The following is an 8864-nucleotide window of genomic DNA, read 5'->3' on the forward strand; positions in this document are numbered from 1 at the left end:
CCCCCATTTATGATTAATAGTATAATTAGATATGATTTTGTGTTTGTGTGTTATTATGATAGACTTGACTGATGGAGTATTTCTGTATTTGTTAATTGAGTTATATGGCTCTAATCCACAGGACCACAATTACTACTCCATACTTTTTCAATGCATACATGTTTCCTAGATTAACTTGTAATCATTTATCAAACTAATTTAAAATTAATTTGGGGTTTTCCCACTATTGGACTTAACTAATACATGCTTTCATTTTATTCTAATTTAAAAATCAACGATAGAAGACAATAGACCCCAATTAACACAAGTAGAAGACAAGAGACCCCAAGATCCATCTCTCCGTCGTTCTATACACAGATATGTTTATCAAATAAAAAAAAAAAGATTTTACCAAAAAAAACAAAAAACAAAAAGATTTTAATAGTTATCATATTATAAATATTTTAAGAAAAGAAACAATCAGTACTTTCATATGCCTTTTCAATATTACAAATTTACAATGTTTGATCGAAGAACGAATTAGAAAAGTTTGTAGAGTCACATACTCACATGGGATAAGGATTATCATTTAGAAATCAGAACTACACTAATATATATTGCAATAAAATTTTAAAATATTATAAACCCTTATTGAAGAAAAACATAATTTATAGATAAATCTATACTAATAAAAAGAAAAGAAATATCATTCCAACTAACAACATTATGAATCATTTACCCTAAGTCTGCGATTCAACTACATGGAAGCAAACAACAATTAAATAAAACCCTAATGTCAAATAAAACCATAAATCAACAGTCCAAACACCTGTTTATGTATTTTATCCAGCTTCCACTCCAACAGTCCAAGGCTTCTATTTTATTTAAATGTTGACCGCCAAATTCATCAGTAAATAGCAACTTTGTCCATCAACAATTCAACATAACTCCAATCACACACACCTACATTATTCCTAGCTATCTTCAAAAACCGAACTTATGCAATCCATCCCATAGTATTCGCATCCTATGTGTTGGAGTGTTTGTATTTATTGCCAGAGAGAGAGAGAGAGAATAGATTCTCAAACAGGTTTAATCCAATATGTTAGTTCATTGTCCAAATGAAATTTACCTAAAAAGAGACAAATGGGAACACAGATAAGATGTGATTTGATAAATCAGACATGAAAATGTTACGAGTGGGGCCAAACATTTTGTAGTGACGCCTCATGGCCGGCGCACCAATTCACCGAGACACAACTTAAACATTTACTTAACATGCTTACATGCTTTCATAGTCTATACCACAATTGAGTTCATTGAGAAGAAAAACATTAAAAAGAGTAACAAATTGAAATTGGTGCAATACTTTCCATTGACTTTAAAAGACTTCAGCGAACTATAATTTGACCCTAGCCGACGATTAAGTGTTCTTTTCATTATTCGTGAATTCAGCGGTAAATTGTTAGTGACATGTAAATTATAAATTTAACAGTCTACTTTTTTACCGCTGAAAATTTCAGTGTTTAGTATTGTGGACATCGTATTCGTATGAGTTTTTTTTTTGTTTTTTTTAAATCACGTGTTGCTGTTGTTGAAAGGAATGTCTGACTGTTGAATTTTCAATATTGTAGTTTATTCTATATATCGTGATTTTACTTGCATAAAATATGAAACTTTATAAATGCAAGCTTTATTAATATCCAAACAAAAAAAAAACTTTCACAAAGCTTTCCTGGCTTATAGAAGAAAAAAAACAATTTCATTACTGGTTGATCATGTATTCACTTAGAGATTTGTTCGTAGCAGATAAGCAGAGTCGAGAAAAAAAAAAATGTGCCGTCGATATTATGAGATTAAAAAAATTGTGTGATAGGACAGCACAATAAGGGACTGTGTTGAGCACGCGTCACCGGATAATTTCTCTAATTTTATATGAGAAAAGGTAACAAAAATTTCATGTTTGTTTTGAATAGCTTTCAAGTTTCAATTATAACCATTTAGAGATAGATTGAGAATAGCCTATGACCCTATGGTACAATTTGATTATTGAAGTGTACCCATTCTGCAAATAACACTATGACGACTGCCTCCACTTTCCCCCACTTCACTACAAAGCAGCCCCATCTTTATATATAGTTTCCCTTAAATATTTGATTGGACTAAAGAGGATAAGCCTGTCTTTCTTTTTTTTTGTTCTCGTCATGCTAAAAACTTGTGTTCTGTGTTGATCTAGACCCATCTTCGTTGTCTGCCTCAAATATCACTCTAGAAGATGTCACTAACCCTAGAGAAAAAGTAATCGCTAAAGATCACTATGTTTTTATCTGTTTGGAAAAGATTTGATATCAATTTTCAACTGTTTCGATTCGGTGTGACCGAATCAAGTAGTCTAGCTTATTTCTCTTCTTTATTTTTCTTGGTCTTAGTCGTCATAGTTTATTCAATAATCATATTTTAGACTCAAACTCGATCGTATTTATATTATAAGTGTTACCATGATTATTAACTATGACTAATTTAAAATTAAAAGTTTTACGTCGTCATAATTTTCTTTTCTTACAATACAAAAGTTCAACTTTTTTTTTGGGCAACCATACAAAAGTTTAACTAAGATGTTTCTAAGCTAAAAAAGACCTTTGCGTACGGCACCTCATCTAGTTGATGATTAACTTCTAATCGTTAATCTTCTCAGCTTAAGCAATCAAAATTAAGGCAGTGATCCACTCACACTTCCGCCACTAATTAATTTAACCAATTAATTAAGTGATTTATTTTGTTGGGGGCTAAAACTATCCTATCAAATTACGTAAACCATTTTGCCAGTTCTATGCTGTGTTACTGTCGACACGTGTCGTCCGCAACGAATATTATTACATTTTTCTGACTGACAAATATTCGATTCATTGTCATTGACACTTAAACATTTTATTATATATATGGAGTTTAATCATATTAAAAATGATAATAAGTCACGGTCAAGTCATGTGTGTGTTACCTAAACGGCTAAACCTAGTATTAAGATGCCCTTGTCTCATATTGTAACCAGAAGACGTGCAAAATTATACCGTAACGTGTCTCTATCCGTCCGTATTTTATATAATCAAGGACTTTGGCTTTTACCTTATTTTCAGGTTTATATATACCTTTAATGTAATGCGACCTTTACTTTAATAATCTCCATTAGATAATGATGTCCAAAGAAAATCCATTAGATATTAGTAGTTTTTTTAAATAAGAAAACTACCAATTGATAACGAAATATACCACAAACATTGAATTCTTACCGTTGAATAAATAAATAAAAATACATCTCTCATACTCAATTAAAAAACTTGATGAACAAAAGAGGATATATGCTTCTTAACCAAATTCATAGGTTAGTGATTTGTAATCGTGGCCGTGTACCTAAATCCATGTACGTGTAAAAGACAAAAAATAGTCTAGTTTTCTTTAACTAATAAAAATATAACTGCGGTTAAAAACACTATGAGTTTCATATAAAGATATTTTTTTGTGTGTGTGCATAAAAGAATATGTCTAATTTACTTAGATTTAGATTCATCTAAGAAAGAGTTTGTATGAAATTATTGACGAAAACCATCTTCAGCCTATAGTAGTCTTTTTCTTTTCTTATTGTTCTCTAACTCGCGGTATATTATCACATTGTTTTGTACTTTAAGATTTGATCATTGGATTCGGTGTTTAGTTTAGCGAGAAGAGGCAGTATAATAGAGTGATGGAATTTGACTTGAAGAGGCAGATTATCCAAACCCATTACATATCAAACCACAAGTTTAATATATTAAATTATTGAAAGAAATGGAGAATAAAAAAGGCGAAAAACATAATTAAATACTACAAAAATTTCAACGAAGGATAGCCACATAATTTATCTCTGATGAGCCCCACGCACGGAGAAACCAATTGGTAAGCGACAAGAAAATGTAAAAATACATTAAACAAATTAGTGATCTTGGAGGAAAAACAAATCGAGACAAGGATTTGTGTTTATTTTATTAAAATAAATAAATCATTGGCACCTTTGAACCTAACTGCTGCGAACTGGCGTCAGCAGATGTCAACATCAAAACGTTGGAAACTCCATTTTGAATTAGAAGATGTAATTATCATTTTTATATATATTGTAAGGCTTTGTAGTTTTAAAATAAACCTTCGAAATGATAACAATTTGGGAGAAGTGGATTAGATCCAAAATGCTTTAATTACCCCCACTATTTTATGGAATAGCTCTAAATCTTTAGTGTCCCTTTGTAATAGGACTACTAGATAATTCTTTTGTAATGCTCGCAATATTAATATGTGCATTAAGTGATTTTTATATATATACAACTTCCATCTTGTGATTTATACTTTGATAGTTAAGAAAAAGAAAATGTGTGAAGTGACCTTAGTGCAATGGCAGGAGGTAAGTCTATTTGTAGAAGGCATTATCACATTTGAGATCGAGTCCTGGTTTCTACGAATGTAAAGAACCGGCCAGTTGTGATCCAATAGTTGACCAAAAAAAAAAAAAACTGTGATATTAACTTATGATCCGTAAGTTGTTGATCTATTTTACTCGTGAATCCATCATAATTATCAGTCTTCAAATATATATACAGAGCTTTTTTGTTTTTTTGCTAAAGCACGTTTCTAAGCTTAATTCGTAGATTACATGATCAGGCTGGATTGGTTCACAAATTATGATCATATTAACACCTTGAATGTTCAAATACCCCTCTTTTCGAAAGAAGAATTGATTCAAAGGATCTAACAATAATAAAAGATACTTCTAAATATGTTTTGTTATATTATTCCCTTTACGAGGCAAACCAACTTCACCACTGTAAGAGCCCGAATCGTTTCTCGATAACATTATGCTTAGGTCAAATCATGCCTCTCTATTTTTAGATGAAGACATACATATCCATTCATATTCTATGTTTACACATATGTACGAACATATCTTGATTTATTTATATATTTTGGATTCCGCATATATATACAAAAAAAACTTTACAATGTTCTTTTTCCGGCAGGAAATGAACTTTTGTGGGTTAAAAGACCTTTTAGGCTTTTATATTGTTCTTTACATATGCGATCTAATTATAGATGCCTCTCCTGATTTAATCAATGAGATATGTGGCTGATCCTTTTAGGTTGTTTAAAACTTTCTCTTAGGCTGGTACGAATTCATATCCGCCACAAGAGAACAATACATATAAGAATTTTGATATATAGTCTATAGTAATTATCTCTTCTTCTTTAGCATTTTTTTAATGTTTTTTTTTTGACCCAAAGAAAGTCTTCTTTACTTTTTCTTGCTTTCGATAAATAAATTTGTTTTAAGTTTATAAATTTTAAGATAAAATTAGTTGACAATGAAAGTTTAACCGATATATGTTTTAACAAGAAGTTTAACATGTTTCTTGAGATAATAAGAGCACATTCCTTAGAGTCTCTAGTTTAGAGAATCTAAATAAAAATAAATCAGAAGTTAAAAAAAAGTTTTATTAGGAAACGTTGTGTCATTCAACATGGTGGCTTAGTGTTAACTGCTTAACTAGGATAAAAGAAATGCTAATCAACTTGATTTATTAAACGAACAATAATATAACACGGTTTCACCTAATATACAAAACTTGAGAAATGACAAAATTTTTGCCAAAAAAAAAAAAAGAGAAATGACATCAATTGACAAAACTTGATTTAAAATTGCTCGTTAGAACGTTAACAAAGTGTTTATAAAGCTTTAAGAATTTTTTGATGGTTTTTGTGTGAGTTAGTAGAGAAAATATTGAAAGATGTTTAATCTAAAAATTTTGGAATGGTTGATTAGGTATATGCTATTACTGTATTATGCTCGTATGTAAATAATTTTGTTACTAATGATGTCAAAAGATCTTTAACATTTTTTATTTAGTTGATTGTATTGCTACATTTAAGGAAGTTGTATATTGGATTAATAATCTGGAGAGTCATTAGCCGATGATGAAATCTTAACAAATACTAGATTTTAACCCGCGGTATATCGTGGAACAATTTTTTAAAAAGTAATAACATTTTAATTCTTATGTTTTTTATATTTAGTTTGTTTTGTTTAATTAAATAATAATTTTGTTTGGATTGCCAATTATTAAAACAATAATAGGGAAAATAAATACATAAATATGTAATTTATAAGCTATTGTCGGATTAAGTCACAATTTTACCAATTATTTAATTGTTTTACAAAATTTTAGTTAAATTATTCTGATTTAATATGTCTAATATTCTTATATTAGTGGTATTGAACAAATAATTAAACGAATATTTCACCGTGTTTCAAAATCGAATTAATAATATTTTATATTTATACTAATGTTAATTCAAATCGTCATGTTAATAACATGTCCCGCTATATAACAACAAACCGTCATATTAGTGGTTTAACTCGTGTTTCAAAACCGTCATATTAGTGATTTTGGTTGTGTGTTGTGTTTCGTTTGTGAAGTTGATATTTATACATGGAAAATGCTTGATGAGCAAGGAGTTTACGATCCATAGCAATAAAAGAGAGATTTTAGTGTTTTCCTATTTGAGTTGATAACATTATCGCAGAATAATATTCAGGTTCTTAACACACTATATACTATATTATATGTTTTTCTTGATGCTAAAGTTAAATATACCCAATTATTGAGTTTCTAAAAGTTGGGTTCTCGTTTTTATGAACTTTATTAACGTTATAATAATTATTGCGATTGTAATCATTTGTTACTCAAGTTTTGAAGATTTTTATGGGATTAAAAATTTAATGCGTAGAGTTGTGTTTGAAAACATCATAAAGTATAGATGGTGTCAAGCTTATTATGGCAATAAGTGTAAATAAATTTGTTCGATTAATATAGTTCCATTAAATGAGTTTCCAGAAATTGTTATTTTAGGAAAATAATTAGGGGTTAATCTTGTAAATAAAACAAATTAAATAACCAAAACTTCAAGGGCATAACACAAAATCTATACTAATAAAAAGTCTGAGCTATAAGCTCATAAGACCGTCTACATATGATTTTAAACAACCAATAGAAATTTGACATATAACTTATTAACATTTTATACAATTTCCCGAATTTTCTATATTAAAAATTATTTTAAACAACCTACTATGATTTGACATGTCATTCATTAACATTATTTAAATTTACAGATTTTTTTAGAAAAAGGAAAATTTTAAATTTATGGAAATCAAAGAACTAAGCACAATATCCCACATCGGCTAGAAATTTTTTAGACAATGGTTAAAAACTAGTATAAATAAGATTAATATGCTTTCAACAACGAATGAGCAGGAAAACTTGNTGCGTGGATCTAAAACGAAATAAGTATATGGATAAAATTGTCAATAATTGATTGCATGTGTGGATTATGCTGGTAATCATGAATTTCACAAATTTTACGAGAAAAGAAATGATTNAACTTTTATTTGGTTTGATCTTGTTTTTTATTTGATCAAATTAAAACTTTAAACAGTTTCAAAAAAATAATTATAATATTTAAAAATTTTAAAAGTTTTAAAAGTTTTTAGCTTTTAAAATTTTTTTAAATATTATGAGTTTTAAATTTTAAAAGTTTGAAATATTATAAATATTGAAATTTTTAAAAAGTTCAAATTTTATATTTCGAAACCTTTTAAAAGTTTAAAATATTATAAATATTGATGCAAAACATAAATTATCTTATTTATCTACATTTGTGCTTTTTATTTCTTATGAGCTGTAAAACATATTTTTGTGTATGATTTTAGAGAAGAGTTGATATTCTTTCATTAATTTTTTATTTTTGGGTCTAAGGAAGAAGGATTGACATCGCAAGACCTTAATTTAATGTTTGAGTCAAATTTTGAGGTTTAAAGAAGAAAGATGGACGACAAACACATATGTTTTATTAGCTATACATAGGCATGACCATAGTTACGGTTGTCACGGTTAAGGTTTATTAACCATCGGTTATGGTTAGAAATTTTTGTAACCTTAACCAGAACTGTTTAACAAACGGTTAAACGGTTACGTTTAAATACGGTTACGGTTCAAGCGGTTACTGTTATATACGGTTACGGTTATTTGATAATATGATACAATTGATATTATTTGATGATATAATATAATTGATATTATTTATTTATAATTAATATGTTCTTATAGTGTAATCATATTTCTATATATCATATGATTCATATTAAATATATAATTATTAGTATATTTTATTATGTTTTTAAAATATTATAAACCAAGTAAGGATTTTGGTTTGAGAAGTTTTTAAATGCGTGGATCTAAAACGAAATAAGTATATGGATAAAATTGTCAATAATTGATTGCATGTGTGGATTATGCTGGTAATCATGAATTTCACAAATTTTACGAGAAAAGAAATGATTTTGTTCTTGGAGTTTGATGGGTTAACAAGTTGTATGGTAGTCTTAAAAAAGGTTTTTCAGTGGAAGAATGTGAAGAAATTGATGAGAAAGAAAAAAAAAAGTATAACGAAGAACCAAACAGTAAAAGTTACGATGACAATTANATTATAATATTTAAAAATTTTAAAAGTTTTAAAAGTTTTTAGCTTTTAAAATTTTTTTAAATATTATGAGTTTTAAATTTTAAAAGTTTGAAATATTATAAATATTGAAATTTTTAAAAAGTTCAAATTTTATATTTCGAAACCTTTTAAAAGTTTAAAATATTATAAATATTGATGCAAAACATAAATTATCTTATTTATCTACATTTGTGCTTTTTATTTCTTATGAGCTGTAAAACATATTTTTGTGTATGATTTTAGAGAAGAGTTGATATTCTTTCATTAATTTTTTATTTTTGGGTCTAAGGAAGAAGGATTGACAT

This window comes from Camelina sativa, chromosome 14 (genome assembly GCF_000633955.1).
Source record: "Camelina sativa cultivar DH55 chromosome 14, Cs, whole genome shotgun sequence".
Classification (NCBI taxonomy): Eukaryota; Viridiplantae; Streptophyta; class Magnoliopsida; order Brassicales; family Brassicaceae; genus Camelina; species Camelina sativa.